Raw genomic sequence first — 21,274 nt, forward strand, 5'->3', positions numbered from 1 at the left:
GGAATTAGCTCTTGTTTGAATTTCTGGTAGAATTCTGCACTGAAGCCATCTGGGCCTGGGCTTTTTTTGTTTGGGAGACTTTTGATGACTGCTTCTATTTCATTAGGGGTTATAGGACTGTTTAGATTGTTTATCTGTTCTTGATTTAGTTTTGGCAAGTGATATTTATCCAGGAAATTGTCCATTTATTATAAATTTTTGAATTTTGTGGAGTACAGATTTTCAAAGTATGCCCTGATGATTCTCTGGATTTCCTCAGAGTCAGTTGTTATGTCCACTTTTTCATTCCTGATTTTGTTAATTAGCATGCTCTCCCTCTGTCTTTTGGTTAGTTTGGACAGAGGTTTGCCTATTTTGTTGATTTTCTCAACGAACCAACTCTTTTTTTATTGATTCTTCTCAGTGATTTCCTGGTTTCTACTTGATTTACACCCTCAATTTGATTATTTCCTGGCATCTGCTCCTCCTGGGTGTGTTTGCTTCTTTTTGTTCTAGAACTTTCAGCTGTGCTATTAATTCTCTAGTATGACTGTTCTCCAGTTTCTTCATGTGGGCACTCAGTGCTATAAACTTTCCTCTCAGCACTGCTTTCAAAGTGTCCCATAAGTTTGTGTATGTTGTGCCTTCATTCATATTGAATTCGAGAAAGTCTTTAATTTTTTTTTCTTCCTTTACCCAGGGATGGTGCAATTGTGCATTGTTCAATTTCCATGAGTTTGTGGGCTTTCTGCGATGTGTGTTACTGTTGAATTCTAATTTTAATGCATGGTGGTCTGATAAGATACAGGGTGTTATTCCAATTTTTTGTATCTGTGGGTGTCAGGGGAGGAGGGGAGGGAGAGGGAGCTGGTATTGACATATGAAACAAGCTTAATTTAAATTTAAGTTAAAAATGAGACCATGGATGCCTGCCCAGAGTACTATATCCAGCAACATTTTCAGTCTCGATTAATTTCTAATGCAATGCTTTCTGTTATAATGGATCAAACACCTTAATCTAAAACCTGAATCACAGCTATATATGGCAACACACATTAAATACCAGCATCCTGGAGGAAATAGAGGGTGAAATTCTAGTATTAGTTTACCAGCTTCATCTGCACAGTAAGGTACAAGATGGCTAAGCATACATAGTAAGACTGTTTCTCATTAAATAAGTAAATACACACACACATGGATAAATTCATAAAATAATGCCTGAAATAAAGGAAATTTGAAACAAATAATGAGAAACATACAGAATATACTCAAAGATTTTGGGGCTACATTTTAACTTTCTGTACAGAACTCAGTAGCACAAAAACAGGAACTGACCCAGATATCAACAGGTCATAATACATGAAATTAAAAAGTCTATGAGTAGCACAACACTTTACCAGAAGAGCACACAGAGAGTATTTGAGAAAAATTTGAGAAATTTGAGAAAAATTTTCTCAACTATACTTCAGATAAGGAAGTAAACCCATTATTTATAAAATATTATGGAAACTCAATACCAAGGAAACAAAAATGCCTATTATAAATGAGTTAATGAACTGATATATTTTATCAAGGAATATGAGTTATCAAAAATGACTTTAAAATGATTTGACATACTCTTCATTATAAAAATTTTATATTTTATGAACACATTTATTGAAAGAAGATAATCATTTTTACAGTTGACTAAAACATATTTTCATATACAAAACACTCAAATATTTTAAGTAATGAGTGTTCAAAAATTCTTCAAATAATTAACTGTTTGTTTGTGTTGCAAGAAGTCAGTCAAGTATGGAATAAAAAGGGGCAAACAGACTTCGCTCACTTTCCCATGAATCTGATCTCTGAGATTCCAGTGCCACCCCCAAGAGACTCAGTCATCATTCAGGATCCATGAAAACTCACTGCCTCTTTGTAACACCTAATCCCAGTGGAAAAACACACAAGAACTCTAAAATATCTTTGCTAAATAACAACTAGAATGTTTCCATACATTAACTATCCTCCCACAGCGAGTGCGGTTCTTGTCACTGAAGGTGAAATAAAATTGCAGCTCTGGAGGGAGGTGAGGTCACAGAGTCACAGATCTATGTATCACCTTTGTTCTAACTCTCCCACAGTGATGCTTATTAATGAGTCTGGATCTGCCCAATTAACCCATCAGCCTGCACAGACAAGAAGCCAGGTGAGTACTATGTATTTCAGTCTGAGGGACAGAGTTAACAAAGAAGAGAGGACTGAGAAAGTGTCCATGTTTATTAATGGGATCTTGGGCAAAACATTCAAGGAACAGAAAATGCACAAGAATAATTGCACAATTGAGAGATGAGTTAGAAATATCCAAATTTTCCTAACCTTGTGTGCATTGCTGTTTTTTACTACAAGTCCACCATTTTATGTGACTCTGAATAAGCAGAATAAAAACCTGTTTTCTGAATGTGCTGAAGGCTTGTGGTAAAAATTCAATGTTATATTTCACTTCAGCTTGCATGACGAGTGGACTACATCTTCAGTATTATTTTTGAGTTCATTATATCATGTTTTAATGTCATAGTAAAGTCGAGAATGGATATGTACGGGTCACACATCCCTGGGAAATGCACGATGTGACTGTTTGTGAAGTCGATAGTATTCATATATGACACTTCATTTTGTGATTTCCTTATGGAAGAAGTGTCTAAATCAGTAGTGAGTAGACATTTTACAATGACTGGTTTGAGAGGTCTCTCCCTCTTCAATTGGGGAAGGGACAGTGGAAGGGAAGGTGCAGTGTGAGTATCATGTAATGACAGACAGGATCGAATTTGTCATGAGCTACTGTCCCTGGTTTCATCATGCCCTAATATTATACAGAACCTGATGTCTTGAATTCACTCTCCATTTATACTTATTGATATGGAGTGCAGAGTCTTGTGTATGGTATGGCAGGGTTCTACTCCTCAGATGAATTTGTATTCATTATTAGTAAGCTATATCTCACTTGAAAATTTTTAAGGTTTCACATTCTTCCGGTTGCACTTTTTTTTGTCTCAGATGCCTCTTTTATATTTGAATACATCATATATTTCACTGTAGGAGACTCATCAATATACAAATCAGCAAAACAGTCAGATGTATGTTGAAAACCTTTAATCAGAGCACATGGGAGGCAAGGGAAAGCAAATCTCTTGAATTTGAGGCTAATATGATCAGCATAATGTATTCCTAAGCAGCTACAAACTGTCAGCAACTAATGACAAATAATTTAGAAGGAGCAAATACATGCTTAGTTTTAAACAAAATTTTCAGAAATTTAATATTCTCATGCTATTATTTGTTAATTGTGCCTTAGTGTTTAATGTTGCATTTTGTAATATTGACAGTATTTTCTGTGTTGTACGTATAGTTTCTACTCTTGCAATTACAACAATTCATATTTCTGTTGGCATCAGGAAAATCAGGTCTAACTTGTGCTTCTGATATCAAACTAGGAGTCAGGTCAGACCACCTTGATCACATTGTAATTACTAAAAGTTCAGAAGCACTGGAAATTGGCATTTTCCTTTGAGACAAACTTAAGTGACTAATTGAAAACGTATATCGTCAAAGATTTGTGTGTCTATTCCCATATTGTGTGCGTGTGTTTTCCATGCATGTAAATATGAGCACTATGGGAATGCAATGCCACAGAATCCAGTAGATTGTGACAGAACTCTATGGAATTGGAGTTACAGGCAGTTGTTAGGCACCATGTGAGTTCTGCAAGCGAAGCCCAGATCCAGTGCAGCAGCACACTTTCCTTACGACTGAGTCACTGCTGTAGTCCCACACAATGGAAAATTTTTATGGTAAGAAGCATAGAGTAGGATACGATCAAAGTGACATTAATCAAGTGAGGAGCACAGACTGCATAGAAGGATGGGGTGTTTCAAAACATCTCTCATGGCTTTGACATAGACTAAAATGACTGTGTTTGTGTCATACTCTCCATGTACAAGTCCTTCAGTATTCACTTTGACTCTAAGCACTCTTTGGATTTAAAGACCTACATGACCTTGTGATGTAATTCTTAGTTCAGTTACTGACAGTGGAAATATTGCTACTGTGTAGATCGTCTAGTTTTAAACATCAAAGAATGTTTCAAACTGAGACTATTGCAGTGAGTCATAAATTGTTATCAATGTTATCCATGTATAAAATTATATTTGATTCACAAAGCTGTATTTTCTAAAATATACTTAAGTCTAAACAATTAATTAAACTGAAAATTTTCATGTTAGTTAGAGGACACCAATGGATGTGACCAACATCACCACTCTCTAACTTCATGTACAGATCTCAATATTTGTAAAGACAAATTTCATAAGCAGTTTGGGCTCAGTGACCTGACAGTTCTAAGCATAGAAGTGTTCTCACACTGTAGTTTTGACCCTGGCTTCTCTTTCTTTTATTCAACATAACTTCTTAATTCATTACAAGGAATGCAGGTCGATACCCAAATGTTCAATATTCAAACAAGCAGAACAGATAGAGTTTAAGAAGTATCAAATACTACAATTGCCCTTGAAAGAGATTGACTTGTCAATACTTGTAATATTTGTATTTTTCACAGATGTGGCAACACAGGTGCACTGGTGTCAATTTTCTCTATATATTTTTCGCCTCTCAGCAGGTAAGTAAGCCTAGGTAGGTAGAACTATAAAAAGGCTTTCACGTTTTCATTTGTCTCATGTTGAATAGTGTGTATGTGAAACAATGTCATTGCTTGTCCCTGAACTCAGAGTGATGGTTCCCCCCTTAATCATAGGCAGTGATAAACCAATCCTGAAGGATAGCCATAAGTGAGTTCATTCACCCCCACCTGAGGTGGGTGGTCTTAGTGGACCAGACTGAACAGCTCAGCTACCATCCAGGCCCAAAGCCTAGCCTTGGTTTGTCCCCTCTAACATCTACCCATGTAGGACCTGCTGGAGCTTGTGAAGGGATCAGTGCTATGAAACAATACTCTCAGGCTCACCAATAAGGGGAGCAGCCACAAGATAAACCAGAGGAGTCCCATGAAGTTCTTGTGGTGATGATGTACCAGAAACCAGAGACCTTGAACCAGAGAATTGGCCCATTTCAATGATCGATTGCTGGTAAAGCTGATAGGACACAGTGACCCCCAATGACACCAGCACAAAGGAAGTGTGGTTGGAGTGGCCGAAAAGGAGAAGCTAAGAGGTGTTTTCTTATTGTTGTTTTGTTTTTCTAATTGTTTGCTTACTTGCTCTCATTGTTTTGTTTCTTTTGTGGGGACACTGCAGGTGTGAGGGTGGAAATGGCAGACTGAGAGGTAACTAGAGTTGGTGTATATTATGTGAAACTCCCAAAGAATCAATAGAGAAGGAACAGGAAGAAAAACAAAACCAAGTCATAGTATTCATGTGTCTGATCATCAGAAGAAACAGCAAAATCATCAGTAAAGAACCTATTTCTGATACTGTCCTGATGAACCCTTCTGTGATCTTCCAGCTTAATTACCAACAGTTTTACAAATACCTAGAAGATGTTGGTTTGGATATTAGTCTTTAGCTGTGAGTCCATGAGCTTCACAGCAGACACTGGAAGCCACACCTCAAACTACCTTAAACCAAACTCAATTTCCTATTTTTCCTTATGTGTTCATTTTCAAATAATGAAAGAAATCTCATAATCACGTATATCATGGTAATTTTGTAAGGGAAACCTCACTTGGAACCCAGTACATGAGGCATAAGGCAATATTTTAGATTCCTAGGGTCTACTGGTATTTGGCTAGGTAGAACTCTATCCTGTGTCTGTATTAGCACTAGATCAAGGACTGTTAATGGGTATGTGTGGGCAGTGTGCAGGTTTAAGCTCCCAAGACTATAACTGGAGTATGTAATTAAGTTTTCTTTGATGGTAAAATTAAATTATTTTTATTCTAAAAGCTGATATTATTGTCATTTTGCTTGTATTTGTTTCATATGAACAAATGTAACCACTTTTCTAGAGTGTAGTGACATTCAAGGACATTACCATGATATGAGTTTCTTGTTTTACATTGAAGTATACCCAAATTTGGTGTATTCAACCGTTTATTTCCTTACTTTTGTCATTTTAATAATCATTTGTTTTTTGGTTGCTAATTTTTTATGAGTTTAAATGTTGCATTTTCCTTAAGGCTTTTTCCAATTTCATATTTTTTGATGGAACCATTCCCAAATTTTTGCATCTGTCTACAGATACTCCCCATTATATGATCCCTGCATGTTTCTTCTATGCTGTAATCATATATGTTGTCCGTCCTTCAAAAGCCTCTTTCACAGAGGATCTTTTTAATCCTCTTACATGCCCCAGTCTATTTTGACTACTTTACACACACTAACTCCCTAATCACACATTGTAAACTTATAACCTAAGAAACTACACTGAGATACAATGTATGCTATCGATACTCAATGCCCAATATTCCCTCAATTAACATAGTGCTTCCTATTTCCACTGTATCTGTTCTTTGAGATGTGAGCCACTGCCAGGATATGGAGAAGGAGAAACTGATACTATGGGGTAGTTCTTAGGTCTCAGATCATTTACTCATTTTGTTTTAACTTTTCCAGATTTAAAGACACTCTGGTAATTCTGCCCTAGTCTTTGATATCCAATTGCTTGTCTCTGTGTGGATCATTGGTGGAAGGAGCAATGGTGACCTCCCTGATGCTTCTAATTTCAGAATGGTACTGATCAACATCTGCACCCGCCCACTTCTTTAAGGTGACCTTATGGTATTAAAGAAGACATTAGTCATCGCTATCTTTAGGAGCAGAGTACTGTGTCATCAGTCTTCTCCTGAAGCACGGATGGGCTGTCTAACCCACTGCCTTCTTTCCTACTATTAACAGAGCCTCTGAGTTGTGCCTATATATTGTAGACACAGTTTCCATAGAAACAATGAACATTTCTCTAATTGGTTTATCATTCTTCAGATAGTGACCTTCTCCTTGCCATTTCTGGTGTTCTATTTTTCCTAATACTGTTCTGTTGAGGATTCTGTGGGATTTCATCCCATTGGATTTTGTCAATGGTCTAACAGTCCTAAATTGGGGTTGCACGTGTGTGTGTGTGTGTGTGTGTGTGTGTGTGTGTTTGTGTGTGTGATATGATTTTCCTAAGAGCAAGCCCTAAAATTAGTAACCTATAAGTTGCTACTCAAACCAGCATTTGAGTACATCCTATGCCTTTTTTTTCTTTTTTCTCATCTTTTTATTTTAATTAGAAACAAGCTTGTTTTACATGTCAATCCCTGTTCCATCTCCTTCCACTACTCCACTTCTCCACACCAATCCCCTATTCCATGCCCTTCCTGCCATATCTTTTGTAGCCTGGACCCTCATCCCTGTGTCTAGGCTGAGAGAGTATACCTCTATATGGAATAGGCTCCTATAGCCCATTTGTATACTAGGGTTAAATAATGATTCACTGCCAGAGATGCCATAGATGGCCAGACCTCTTAATTGACACCCACATTCAGGTGTCTGGATAGGTACTATGATGTTTTCCTAGTTACCCATCTGGGGTCCATTTGTATTCTCAGGATAAACACTGATTCACTGCCAGAGACCCCATAGATTTCCCAGGCCTCTTAACTGACAACCACTTTCAGCAATCTGTATCTGTACTATCCTGGTTTCCTAGCTATCAGTCTGGGATCCATTTGTGTACTACGGATGATACTAATTAACTGCCACAGGACATATAGATTGCACAGGACTCCTAATTGACACCCAGGTTCAGGGGTCTTGTACTATGCTGGTTTCCCAACTATCAGTCTGGGTTCCATGGGCTCCCCCTGGTTCAGGTCAGCCGTTTCTTTGTGTTTCTCCAGCCTGAACTTGACATATTTGCTCATCAGTTCTCCATCTCTGCAACTGGATTGCAGGAGTTCAGCTCAGTGTTTGGAAGTGTTGTCTGTTTCTGCTTCTATCAGATACTGGGTGAAGGCTCTAGGATGACATTTAAGGTAGTAATTAACCTCATTACCAGAGAAAGGCATTTAAGGTAGCCTCTCCATTACTGCTTAAATTGTGTGTTGGTTTCATCCTTGTAAATCTATGGACATTATCCTAGTGCCAGATTTCTCTTTAAACATATAATGGCACCTTTAATTATGGTTTCTCTTCTTTCTCTCCTATATTCTTCCCTGGACTCAATCTTACTGCTCCCTCATGTCATCCTCTCCCTTCCAATTCTCCCATGCTCTTTTTCCTAAATTCCTCTCTTATCCCCCCACGCCCCAATTAGCTCAGGAAGTCTTGAAGTTTTCACCTTATCTAGAGCACCATGTATGCCTCTGTTATGGTCACCTTGCTTCCTAGTTTCTCTGAAGGTGTGAGTTATAGCCTGGTAATCCTTTGCTCTATGTCCAAAATCCACATATAAGTGAGTACATATCATGTTTGTCCTTTGTGACAGTGTGACCTCACACTAGTTTGTTTCTTCTAGTTCCATCCATTTGCCTATGAATTTCAAGACTCCATTTTTTTTCCCACTGATATTTCTCTGATTTCATTCTCAGCCCATTTATCATTTGGATATAATAGGGCTACTGATTTTTTTCATTAATCTTGTATCCTGCTACTTTCCTGAAGGTGTTTATCAGTTACAGAAGTTCCCTGGTAGAGGTTTTTTTGCGGGGTCACTTATGTAAACTATCATATGCTCTGCAAATAGTGAAAGTTTGACTTCTTCCTTTCTAATTTTTATCCCCTTAATCTCCCTTTGTTATTTTATTGCTCTAGCTAGATTTTCAAATTCAGTATTGAAAAGATATGTAGAATAGGGCAGCCTTGTCTTTTTCCTGGTTTTAGAGGAATTACATTGAGTTTCTATCCATTTTGATTTATGTTGGCTGTTGTTTTGGTATATATTTATTTTATTATGTTTAGATATTTTTGTGATATCCCTGATCTTTCCAAGACATTTGTAATGAAGAGGTGTTGGATTTTGTCAAAGGATTTTTCAGTATCTAGTAAGATGATAATGTGGTTTTTCATTTTCTGTTTGTTTATATGGTGGATTACATTTATGGATTTTCATATGTTGATCCATCCCTGCATCCCTGGGATGAATAAAATTTTCTTATGAATACTTGTATATTTATTCTGAATGCTACTATATTTTTTCACTACTCATATTTAAATTGTAGATGAGATATACATTAAGAATTGGCATCTGTTCAATTATTAACTCATCATTCACATTGTATTTTCTTATAGCATAGCTAGAAAATACAAGTATATATTCATTGCCTTACATTATGCTTGGTTGGTAGTATCTTATACCATAAGCCATCTCCAGTCACATGCATTATAAATAATAATTTTTCTTGTCATTTTCTTTGAGAAATTCTAGTTTGTTATCTAGACTGAGATGGTACACCTGAGTTCCAAGCCACATTTTAATTTAGCTTGTCAGTAGTTCTTTGAATTACTAATTCTTTTTATTCATTTTGAGCAGAGAAATGTCTTTAGTCATTAGCTAAAGAAAGTCATCCACAGTTGAAGAATAAACTTCTGGACTCTGACCATAAAAATCATTTTCTTATCTCAAACAACCACTGGAATTCTGGGAAAATTTTCTCTTCTTTTCTACTACATATTCCACTGTGGAGAATTCATATCAAAGCCCACAGAGTTGATTCTCATGCACCTAATGGCAGCCAATGCTTTGTCCATTCTCTCTGTAGGAGTGCCACACACAATAGCAGTTTTTGATTTGAAGCAGTTTTTAAGTGATTTTGGATGCAGACTACTTCTGTACATTCAAAGAGTTGGTCGGAGTGTGTCCATTAGCACCACATGCATCTTGAGTGTCTTCCAGGCCATGACCACCAGTCACACTCAATTCCTTTGTAAGGATTCAAGAGACAAAGCTCCAAAGTATATTGGCTTCTCTATTGCACCCCTCTGGATCTTTTACGTGCTGATACATTTCATTTACATTGTGTACCTGTTTGTCAAAGGGAACAGTAAAAATGTGACCAGGAAACGAGATTTTGGATACTGCTCTATTGTAGGAGAGGGTGAAATCAGTGACTCATTATATGCAGCTACTGTGGTGTGCCCTGAAATCCTCTTTTCGTTAGGTATGTCCTGGTCTAGTGGCTCCATGATTGTCACTCTATACAGTCACAAGCAGAGGATTCAACATATCCATAGCACCCATGTTTCCAGAAGAACCTCCCGAGTCCAGAGCCATCCAGAGCATCCTGGTCCTGGTGCTTATCTTTCTGGCTTTTTACACTGTGTCCTCTATCTTACAAGGCTGCATAGCTCTTTTTAATAACCACAGCTGGTGGCAGGTGAACATCACTCACTTCGCGTCTCTGGGTTTTACCTCTTTTGCTCCCTTGGTTGTTATGAAACATTACTGCAGGGTACATAGACTCAATTTGGTCAGGATAAGGAATATAAATCACTGATTATTATTTTGGGTATGAAAATGATATTTTTTGTGGTGAACAGAAATTTACTCACATATCACTGTCACTATATCGGTGTACAAATTTATGGAGGTAGTTTCTTATCATTTAACTATTAAGCAAATATTGTGACTGGGAGACTTGTTGGCTGATTAAAATAAACATGTATCTGAGCTTATTTCATTGTATGAGGAATATATTTCTCTTCAACTTGAAGCTTCTAGGCTTCTCTTTGTCTGGATGATACACAAAGAATCTAGCAAAACAGCTCTCAATAAAGCTGTCCTTTTTGTGATTTTCATTCTTCATGGGCTCCCTGAGTGTTTGGTTATTTCACAAGTAGCTCATGGGTTCTATATTCTAATGGCAAAGAAACCTGAAACCATGTCTGGTCATGAAGTTGTGTTTCAAGAGGATCCCGCTCATTCACAGCTACTCAAGCCTGCACCAATACCAGAAAATATCTTCAGGCAAAATTTCCCAAATACTCTGCTTTCAGCTGCACTAGAGATAATGAGGTTTGTTTACTCTGAAGCTTGTAGCAACAGCCCCCAACAAACTCTCAGAAAAGAACATCTTACTTACCACACAGTGAAAAATATAATGACTATCTTCCAATTCATACAGAAACCAATGAAAATGAATGAGTTTCAATGTTAGCTTGATATTTGTTTGCCAATATGTTTTTGAGAAATTTTGCATCTGTGTTCACAGTGGCTGTTTTTCTGTCAATTTCCTTTGTTACTGCTGTGATGTTAGCTTGTTTGTCACTATTGTAATGCTGTTTTCATCAAAAGATTTTGGAAACCTATTTACAGAATCATTGTAGAAATTAGCTTTTTGATACCTTAAAAAACAAAAAACAGGACTGCAATATGATGCAACTCTTCCACTCCTGGGCATATATACCCAAAGAACTCCATATTCTTCCAAAGAGGTATACATATATCCGTGTTCATTCTTGTTATATTTGCTATAGCATGGAAATGGAAACTACCTATATGTCCATAAACAGATAAATCCATGATATAATTTTTGTTCATGTACAAATTGGATTATTATTCAGATAGAGTGAAAGATAAAATCATAAAATTTGTAGAGAAATGATATATTTATACTACATAATAGTAAGCTTGGACACATTATCTCATGTTGAAAAAAATGACATAATCTTCTTCATATGCAAATCCTATCTTATAATGTGTAAATGTGGACATTTAACCACTGACTATAACTTCATTATAACATTTAGAATGGATAGCACAAAGTTGTGTAGTGGTGGGGCCTGTCTTTAATCCCAGCACTTGGGAGGTATGGCAGGTAGATATATGTGAGTTCAAGACCTGATGCAGAGTGGATGCTAGAAGAGGCTCCAAGGCTGCATAGAGAATCTCTGTCTAAAAACAAACAAAAAGGTGGGAGGGCATGAAAGCTAATGTTACATAATGAACACACAGGCATTCTTGAATATGTAACAGCATAACAAGATAATAATTCTTCTATTTTCAACGCTGTCATTTTCTCATTCTGTGATAGACAAGAGCATAATATTGCTGGTGGAATTGTAAAACTTTACACAAAGCTCCATGGCTGTAGCATAGATATTTTAACTGTATAGAAGTACATTAATATATACTGAATCTGTTTCTATTTCTTTGTATCTCTTTAATGATATTTTGTATGTTCATTAAAACAAACTGATTTTAGTTTAAAATAAAGTGGTATCACAATGTATCCAAAGATATAGGAATAGCTAAATTATGACCAGCTGCCAATGTATGGCATCACACAAATGGACTCAAAGATAGGTATCACTTACTTATCTTATTAGATGCCAGAAAATAGATTATTCATTTATATAATATATCCTGATTAAAATTTCTCCTCACTCTACTCTTCACAGTTCCTCTCCTCCCCCTTCCATGCTCACACTCTTTCTTTCTGCCATTGTGATAGAATAACAATGCATAGCAAGATAAGATATCATTATATTAAAGTATCTCATTGAGACTGCACAAGTCAAACCAACAAAAGTAAAGGTCCCAAGGGATAACTAGAATCAGAGACCCACTCAGTAGATTCATACAAATACTAAAGAGACAGCTGTAATATAAACTCAGAAAAACATGTTCATTTCCTATGCATCAGCTTCTATCTCCATGAGTTCATAGGAGGTTTCTCATTTGACTCAGAGGGCCTTGTTCTCTTGGTGACATTCATGCCCCCTGGCTCTTGCTCTCTTTCTTTCTTTCTTTCTTTCTTTCTTTCTTTCTTTCTTTCTTTCTTTCTTTCTTTCTTTTTGGTTTTTATGAGACAGGGTTTCTCTGTATTGTTTAGGAGGCTATCGGTCCAGCCTGGCCTCGAACTCACAGAGATCCACCTGTCTCTGCCTCCCGAGTGCTGGGATTAAAGGCGTGCACCACCACCACCCGGCCTCTTGCTCTCTTTCTACCTCCTCTCTGATGGTCTTGTCTGAGCAGTGGGGGTATGGATATGATAGAAACATTGAATTTAGCTTCTCCGATACCATAAATACTTTTAACAGACCCAGCATTCTTTCATAAAGTGACAAGAGATACAGGTATAATTCCTCAGCATAATAAAGGGTACTTCCTACAAACCTACAACCAAGGGTTAGGAACCAAGTATATTATATACAGAACTCATAGATTTGATGATTGTCACTGGTTTTCTTTATCCTTAAAATGTATTCACAATTTTTCTATATAATACCTATGTCACTGTATATCCTGAAAACCAGTCTTTGAAATATTTTTCTATCTGATTCATATCAGTAACAGAACAGGTTTGGGGAGAATAAAACATGAGATAAGATAAACAAGAGCACAAATGGGGAAGATTAATTAGTTGCATATCCAAGGAGGAAAAATGTGCTACCCAAAATAACTAAGACCCTAATTGTCAAAGGCATGTGTTAGTGACATAGAAGGGTTGCAAATGCCTGAAACTTGAAGGGCATATCACTTGGAGTCAAATACAGAGGACATAGTGTTTAATGCAACATGTTTGGATTTGGAGGATGCACAGAGCAAGAGAACTGAAGACACAGATGATTGACAATGGACTCAATACTAGGGAGGCCAATGCTTAGGAGCCTAAACTGATAAAAACAGACAGTCACTCAAAGAGTTTTTAGTTTGGGAACAGGACTAATGAGAAACTATTGACGTATGAGAAAGTGTAGTGGATTTCTGGAACTCTCAGAGGTAGAAAGATAGTGGATCCGCCTGGACCCCGCCACAGTTGCAGTCCCCAAATAACACATAAGACATTGTGTTGGTCGTTTGCTTGTTTCTTACTGGTTAGCGCTGCCTTAAGTATTTAACCCATAATTGTTAACCTAAGTACTTCTCTTACTGGAGAAAAGGGTCCAGACCTCTTACTCGGGCAGCCTACATGAAGTCTGACTCTGTCTCTTTCTAAGAATCCTCCTTGACTCCTAGTCCCATACTTATCATGCTACCCTATTGGCCAACAGTGCTTTATTCAACAACCAATAAGAGAGACAGATTTACAGAATGACATCTGCCATCAGGTTACCTCCCTCAGAATTGTTTCTTCTAGTTCCATCCAATTACCTGTGAATTTCAAGATTCAATTGGTTTTTCTGCTGAGTAATAAACCATTGTGTAAATGTACCACATTTTCTCTATATATTCTTCAGTTGAGGGGCATCTAGGTTGCTTCCAGGCTCTGGCTATTACAAATAATGCTGCTATGAACATAGTTGAACTGATGTCCTTGTTGTATGAATGTGCATCTTTTGGGTGTATGCCTAAGAGTGGAATTGCTCGATCTTTTGGAAGACTGATTACCATTTTCTTGAAGAACTGCCATACAGATTTCCATAGTGGCTGTACACATTTGTACTCCCACCAGAAGTAGAGGAGTGTTCCCATTTCTCCAAATATTCTCCAGCATAAAATATCATCTGTATTTTTTTATTTTAACTCGTGTGACAGGAGCAAGATGGTATCTCAGGTTTGTTCTTATTTACATTTCCCTAATGGGTAAGGATGTTGAGCACTTTCTTAAGTGTCTGTCAGTCACTTTAGATTCCTCTATTGAGAATTCTGTTTCCATTGATTAACTTTTCTCCTCCATTTAATTCCCTTGACTCACTCATTTCTTTCTTTGTTTCTCTACTCATCTTCTGTTTTCTCCCCTCCACTCCCACAGTAGCAAATATTAAAGGTCTTTCACTTCCTTGGTTAACATTATCCCTGGATATTTGATGCTGTTTATGGCTATTGTAAAGGGTGATGTTTCTCTGATTTCTTTCTCAGCCACTGTATCATCTGTATGTAATAAGGCCACTAATCTTTTTGAGTTAACCTTGTATCCTGCCACTTTGCTGAATGTGTTTATCAGCTCTAGGAGTTCTCTTGGAGAGTTTTTCGGGTCACTTATGTAAGCTATAATATCATCTGCAACTAGTGAAAGCTTGACTTCTTCTTTTCCTATTTATAACCCCTTGATCTCCTTTTGTTGTCTTATTGCTGTAGATAGAACTTCAAGTACAATATTGAAGAGATATGAAGAGAGTGGACAGCCTCATCTTGTTTCTCATTTTAGAGGAATTGCGTTAAGTTTCTCTCCATTTAGTTTGATGTTAGCTGTTGGTTTACTGTATATTGCTTTTATTATATTCTGGTATGTTCCTTTTATCCCTGATCTCTCTAGGACCTTTATCATAAAGGGGTGCTGATTTTTGTCGAAGGCTTTTTCAGCATCTAGTGAGATGATCATGTGGTTTTTTCTTTCACAGTTAGTTTATATGGTGGATTAAATTGATAGATTTTCTCATGTTGAACTATCCCTGCATTCCTGGGATGAAACCTACTTGATCATGTTGGATGATTTTTCTGATGTGTTTTTGAATCCGGTTTTGCTAGTATTTTATTGAGTATTTTTGCATCCATGTTCATGAGGGTTGGTCTATAGTTCTTTTTCTTAGTTGTGTCTTTATGTGGCATACATACCAAGGTAAGTGTAGCCTCGTAAAAAGAGTTTGGCAGTAAGCCTCCAGCTTCTATTGTATGGAATACTGTGAGGAGTATGGGAATTAGCTCATCTTTGAATTTCTGGTAGAATTCTGCACTGAAGCCATCTGTGCCTGGACTTTTTTGTTTGGGAGACTTTTGATGACTGCTTCTATTTCATTAAGGGTTATAGGACTGTTTAGATTGTTTATCTCCTCTTGATTTAGTTTTGGCAAGTGATATCTATCCAGGAAATTGTCCATTTCTTATAAATTTTTGAATTTTGTGGAGTACAGATTTTCAAAGTATGCCCTGATGATTCTCTGGATTTCCTCACAGTCGGTTGTTATGTCCCCCTTTTCATTCCTGATTTTGTTAATTAGCATGCTCTCTCTCTATCTTTTGGTTAGTTTGGACAGAGGTTTGTCTATTTTGTTGATTTTCTCAAAGAGTCAACTCTTTGTTTCATTGATTCTTCTCAATGTTTTCCTGGCTTACACTTGATTGACTTCAATCCTCAATTTGATTATTTCCTGGCGTCTGCTCCTCCTGGGTGAGTTTGCTTCTTTTTGTTCTAGAACATTGAGCTGTGCTTTTAATTCTCTAGTGTGACTGTTCTCCAGTTTCTTCATGTGGGCACTTAGTGCTATTAACTTTCCTTTCACCACTGCTTTAAAGTGTCCCATAAGTTTGCATATGTTGTGTCTTCATTCTCATTGAATTCCAGGAAGTCTTTAATTTGTTTTTTATTTTTTCCGTTACCCAGGGATGGTGCAATTGTGCATTGTTCAATTTCCATGAGTTTGTAGGTTTTCTGTGATTTGTGTTATTGTTGAATTCTAATTTTAATGCATGGTGGTCTGATAAGATACAGGTGGTTATTTCAATTTTTTCTATCTGTGGAGATTTACTATGTTTCCTATTATGTGGTCAATTTTAGAGAAGGTTCTATGTGGCGCTGAGAAGAAGGTATATCCTTTTGTGTTTGGGTGTAATGTTCTATAGATGTCTGTTAAACCCAGTTGGGTCATAACTTCTATTAGTTCTTTTGTTTCTTTGTTAAGTTTCTGTCTGGATGTCCTGTCTCGCGGTGAAAACCAAGTGTTGAATTCTCCTACTATTAATGTGTGAGATTTTATGTGCAATTTGAGCTTTAGTAATGTTTCTTTTACGAATGGAGGTGCCTTTGTATTTGGGGCATAGATGTTTAAAATTGAGACTTCATCTTGGTGCACTTTTCCTTTGTTGAATATGAAATGTCCTTCTTCATCTCTTTTGATTGATTTTAATTTGAAGTCTAGTTTGTTGGATATTAGGATTGCTACACCTGCTTGTTTCTTGGGTCTGTTTGATTGGAAAATCTTTTCCCAACCCTTTACTCTGAGATAACGTCTGTCTTTGATGTTGAGATGTGTTTCTTGTAAGCAGCAGAAGGATGGGTTCTATCTTCTTATCCATTCTGCTAGTCTGTGTCTTTTTATACGCAAGTTGAGGCCATTGACGTTGAGGGATATTAATGACCATTGATTGATGATTCTTGTTTGTGCTTGATTTATTGTTAGTGAAGTTATTTTGTGTAGTTTCTCCTCCCTTTTTCCTTTGGTGTTTTGTAAAATGGGATTATCTATTGCCTGTGTCTTTGTGAGTGTAGTTATCTTCCTTGGATCTAGGTTTTCCTTCTAGCACTTTCTGTAGAGCTGATGTCACGGATATGTATTGTTTAAATCTGGCTTTGTCATGGAATATTTTGTTTTCTCCCTCTATGATAATTTAAAGCTTTGCTGGATATAGTAGTCTGGGCTGGCATCATTGTTCCCTTAGCGTTTGTAGGACATCTGTCTAGGATCTTCTGGCTTTCACAGCTTCCTTTGAGAATTCAGGTGTAATTTGGTTAGGTCTGCCTTTATATGTTACTTGGCCTTTTTCTTTAGATGCTCTTAATATTTTCTCTTTATTCTGTAGGTTTGATGTTTTGATTATTATATGGTGAGGTGACTTCTTTCTCTGGTTCAGCCTATTTGGTGTTCTGTAAGATTCTTGTACTTTCATAGGCATATCTTTCTTTAGGTTAGGGAAGTTTTCTTCTATGATTTTGTTGAATATGTTTTCTGTACTTTTGAGCTGTATTTCCTCACCTTCTTGTCTACCTATTATTCTCAGTTTTGGCTTCTTCATGGTGTTCCATATTTCTTGGATATATTTTGTTAGGGATTTGTTGGTTTGGGGATTTTCTTTGGTTGACGACTCTATATCCTCTAATGAATCTTCAACACCTGTGATTCTCCCTTCTATCTCTTGCACTCTGTTGGTGATACTTGCATCTGTAGTTGCTGACTGTTTACCCAGCTTTTCTATTTCCAGCATCACCTTGTTCTGTGTTTTCTTTATTGTTTCTATTTCAGCTTTCAATCCTTCAACTCTTTTAGTTGTTTCCTTCATTTGTTTGGTTGTTTTTTCTTGGTACTCTTTAGATTCTTTGAGAGATTTGTTTATTTCTTGAATTTTTCCACCATTTCATGGATTTTTTTGTTTTTTCTTCTATTTCTTTAAGGGATTTCCTCGTTTCTTCTTTGAGGGTCTCTATCATCTTCATAAAATCATTTTTATTATCTGTCTCCTCTGCTTTGTCTTTTCCGGTCTTGCTGGCATTGGTTCCCTAGATTCTGGTGGAGTCATGTTGGTCTTTCTATTGCTGGGTGAGCTCTTATTCTGTCTTCTTTCCATCTCTTCTTCCAGTGGGTACTGGTGGGGTCTTTCTGCCTCCACTGCTCTCCTTCCTTCCTGAAGCTGAAGCTTGGTACTCTGACACTGAAACTTAAGCTGAAGCTGGGGTCACTGGTGTTTGGGGCCTTGAAGGGCTGATGTCTTTTCTGTGTGTGAAGGTCTTCTGGATGCCAGGAGCAGCTCCTGGAAGCTTGAGGGGATGGTTTTTGGGCAGAGGATGGGGAGTGTACCTCCAGAGACCCAAGCTCACCTGAAGCTGGGATCTCCCACCACATCTCTTCTGAATCATTGCCATATTGATAGATGTCATCATAAATTTTACCCAGCTGTCAACCCTGAAGACTATTATAACAATCCTGGAACAACAGTGTAAAGAACAACATGGGAGTAGCCAAAATTTTACATGTAAATTGAATGCCGACTTCCTATGATGAAACCTATACCTAGAACAATATTACCTTCAAGAATCTATATTAGAGAGTACCCAGATCCTCTTGAAGAACTTAAAAGTATAATACTAATAAATGGGCATGGTATGTAACTTGTGCCTAGAATCTTATCTTTATACAGAGGGATTAATATATCACTCAACCCTCATCAGAGAAACTCCTCTTTACAGGTTATAGTAATAACTACAGCATTCCACAATCATTCAAAATGCTGAGAATAAAACACTCTGGAGTGCCTTTCTAAAAATAAGATCATCCTCCCAAAAGTTAGGGATCATCATGAAGTATATGATGAAAGAGTTAGAAAATTTCTGGTGGTAGATGATTCTAAGACAATGCCTTATACAGATAGAATTTGTGAAATAGTTTTATAGCCATATTCACAAAATCTACAAGTGATGAAGTTAGTCAAGCTTCTAGAACATTGGTTGTTATCTTGAGACCCAACTCTTACCTGAAGAGCCTTCTGATCACAGATGACTTCTGAAAAACCATGTGTCAGATTTATTTAAGGATTTGAACTTTGAGATGCTACCTATGCCTGCATATAAGCCCCTTTTATAGACACATATTAGCATCAATAAGTAGGCTACATGGATGTTTGTTGTTGTTTTTAAAAAGACATGAAATTTGGAGGAATAATCATGGAGAAAAATAATCCAAGGAGAAAATGATGGGTATATGTATCTAAAAGACATATGCATGAATGAAATAGTCAGACACATTCAGTACTAAATTTTCTAAATACTTTGTAAAGAAGACAGATTATTTGTGTGAGAATTCAAAAGACTAGATGCAATGAGACAGAGTGACTACTGCAAGTTTGTCCTGAATCTGATCCCAAAGTTTCTAGCACTTCCTACTGCACACTGCAAACACAGTCCAGAGACCATGAAAACTTAAATACTCTTCAAAATAACTTTTCCATTGGAGATATACATGAGAAAATCTTTCGTGCCTTTCTAATTAGCAGCATGAAAAGTTCCATAACTGATTTTGTCTCCCAAAGACACACTGTCAATGCCAGTGCAGGTGACATGAAAAATGTTATTCTGAAGGGAGGTGAGGTCACAGAGTCTCAGACCTTTATCTCAGGCTCAAGGTGCCTTCCTCTCCTAAAGGGCTTGTTATTATGGGGTCAGAATCTGTACACTGAGTCCCCCACACTGTAGATGTAAGAAGCCAGGTGAGTTCATTCTATTGAAGAGTGTGTTTCAGAGCTAGCAATGGAGGGGATTTTGTAAGTGTTAGTGTATGATAAGATAAATCTGCAGTAGAAATGGATTTGTGGAACAGAGAGCTAAGGCAGAAGAATTATTCCATAGTTAAGAGATGCCTGCGGAAGACAGAGGTTTTCCGAAATTTGTGATAGTCTCTTTTGAAACTTTTTATAATGTAAGTCCCCAACTTAGCATGGTATAACCAGTGAAATACAGCCTGGCTGTGAAGATGCTAAAGTATTGTGGCAACATATCAATTTGATAACTCATCTTATTTCACATGATATATAAATTTGATCAACTTTGCAGGTATTATTGTTATTGATGAATTTACATGGGTTCTCAGCCATGGTAATAATTGAATGCAAATATACAAAGCAAATAAACATGGGAAGGTGCATGATGTGAATCTCATTTTGGAGTAATGTATTTTTTACTTAAAGGTAGTTTTATGAGCTAAAGAGATAGTAACCATATCTGCATTGTGTGACCCCTGGTGTAATGACTATTGAACCTTTTTACTTTTTGAAATTAGTATAATAGTACTGAAAGAATTTCCAGTATGATTATCAGGCAACTTCATCAGGTACAAATGTGTCTTGAGTTATATACACTAGTTTACTGAAATTTAATTTGAAACATAACTTGATTCCATGCCTTCCACTGACATTATTGTTGCTAATGGAACACAGGGCCTTTCACACAGAGGTTCAGGTCCGTACCTCTAGCCTTATTTGTATAAACATTTTGTTCTTTATTTTAGTTTGGACAGTGCTCGTTTTCATATTTTCAAATTACATATTAGGTGTTTCTCATGTATCACTTCTATTTGAGTGCATTATGCATATTATTATAATTAGTTCATCAACAAAATAGGTAACAAGTACATACAAATTCATAAGTTAAATATTTAAGAACTTAATTTTCTTCTCATGCACATACATTTCATGTTTCATTTAGCATACAATAATAGTGTTAGTAGTTTTACCGACCATTCTAGACTTTACTCCTCAATTATAAAAGTGAATATTCATGGCAGAATCACAAACATCTGGTCCATCAAGTGCTTTTGGAAAGAAACTGAGTGATGGGACAACATTCAGTCACATCACAACAGAACACAATCAGAACGAACACTGCAGTCTAGCAAAATATCAAAAGCCTTTTAGGAACTTGCCATTTGCTTCTTGTAATTGCCCTTTATGGCAAATGAAATCCTACACGTGAAAGTATTTTAATACCTTCTTTGATTTTTTTTGTGTGCACGGATGTTTTGACTGCATGGATATATGTACAGTATGAGAATTCGTTATATGCAGAGGGCAGAGGAGCATGTGTGAATCCCTAGGAAATAGATTTCCATCCTCATGGCTGTGCCAGGATAGGATCACTGATATCATCTTCCTGGGAAGGTACCTGACCTCTCAGTAAGTA

General features: G+C 36.9%; 1 pseudogene; it reads left to right on the forward strand.

Moving 5' to 3' along the window:
- Nucleotides 1-2,547: 2,547 nt before the first annotated feature.
- LOC101833110 lies at nucleotides 2,548-10,444 on the forward strand (annotated as a pseudogene).
- The last annotated feature ends 10,830 nt before the right edge of the window (nucleotides 10,445-21,274 follow it).

The sequence above is a fragment of the Mesocricetus auratus genome, unplaced genomic scaffold (genome assembly GCF_017639785.1).
Source record: "Mesocricetus auratus isolate SY011 unplaced genomic scaffold, BCM_Maur_2.0 Super-Scaffold_100037, whole genome shotgun sequence".
In the NCBI taxonomy this organism is placed as follows: domain Eukaryota; kingdom Metazoa; phylum Chordata; class Mammalia; order Rodentia; family Cricetidae; genus Mesocricetus; species Mesocricetus auratus.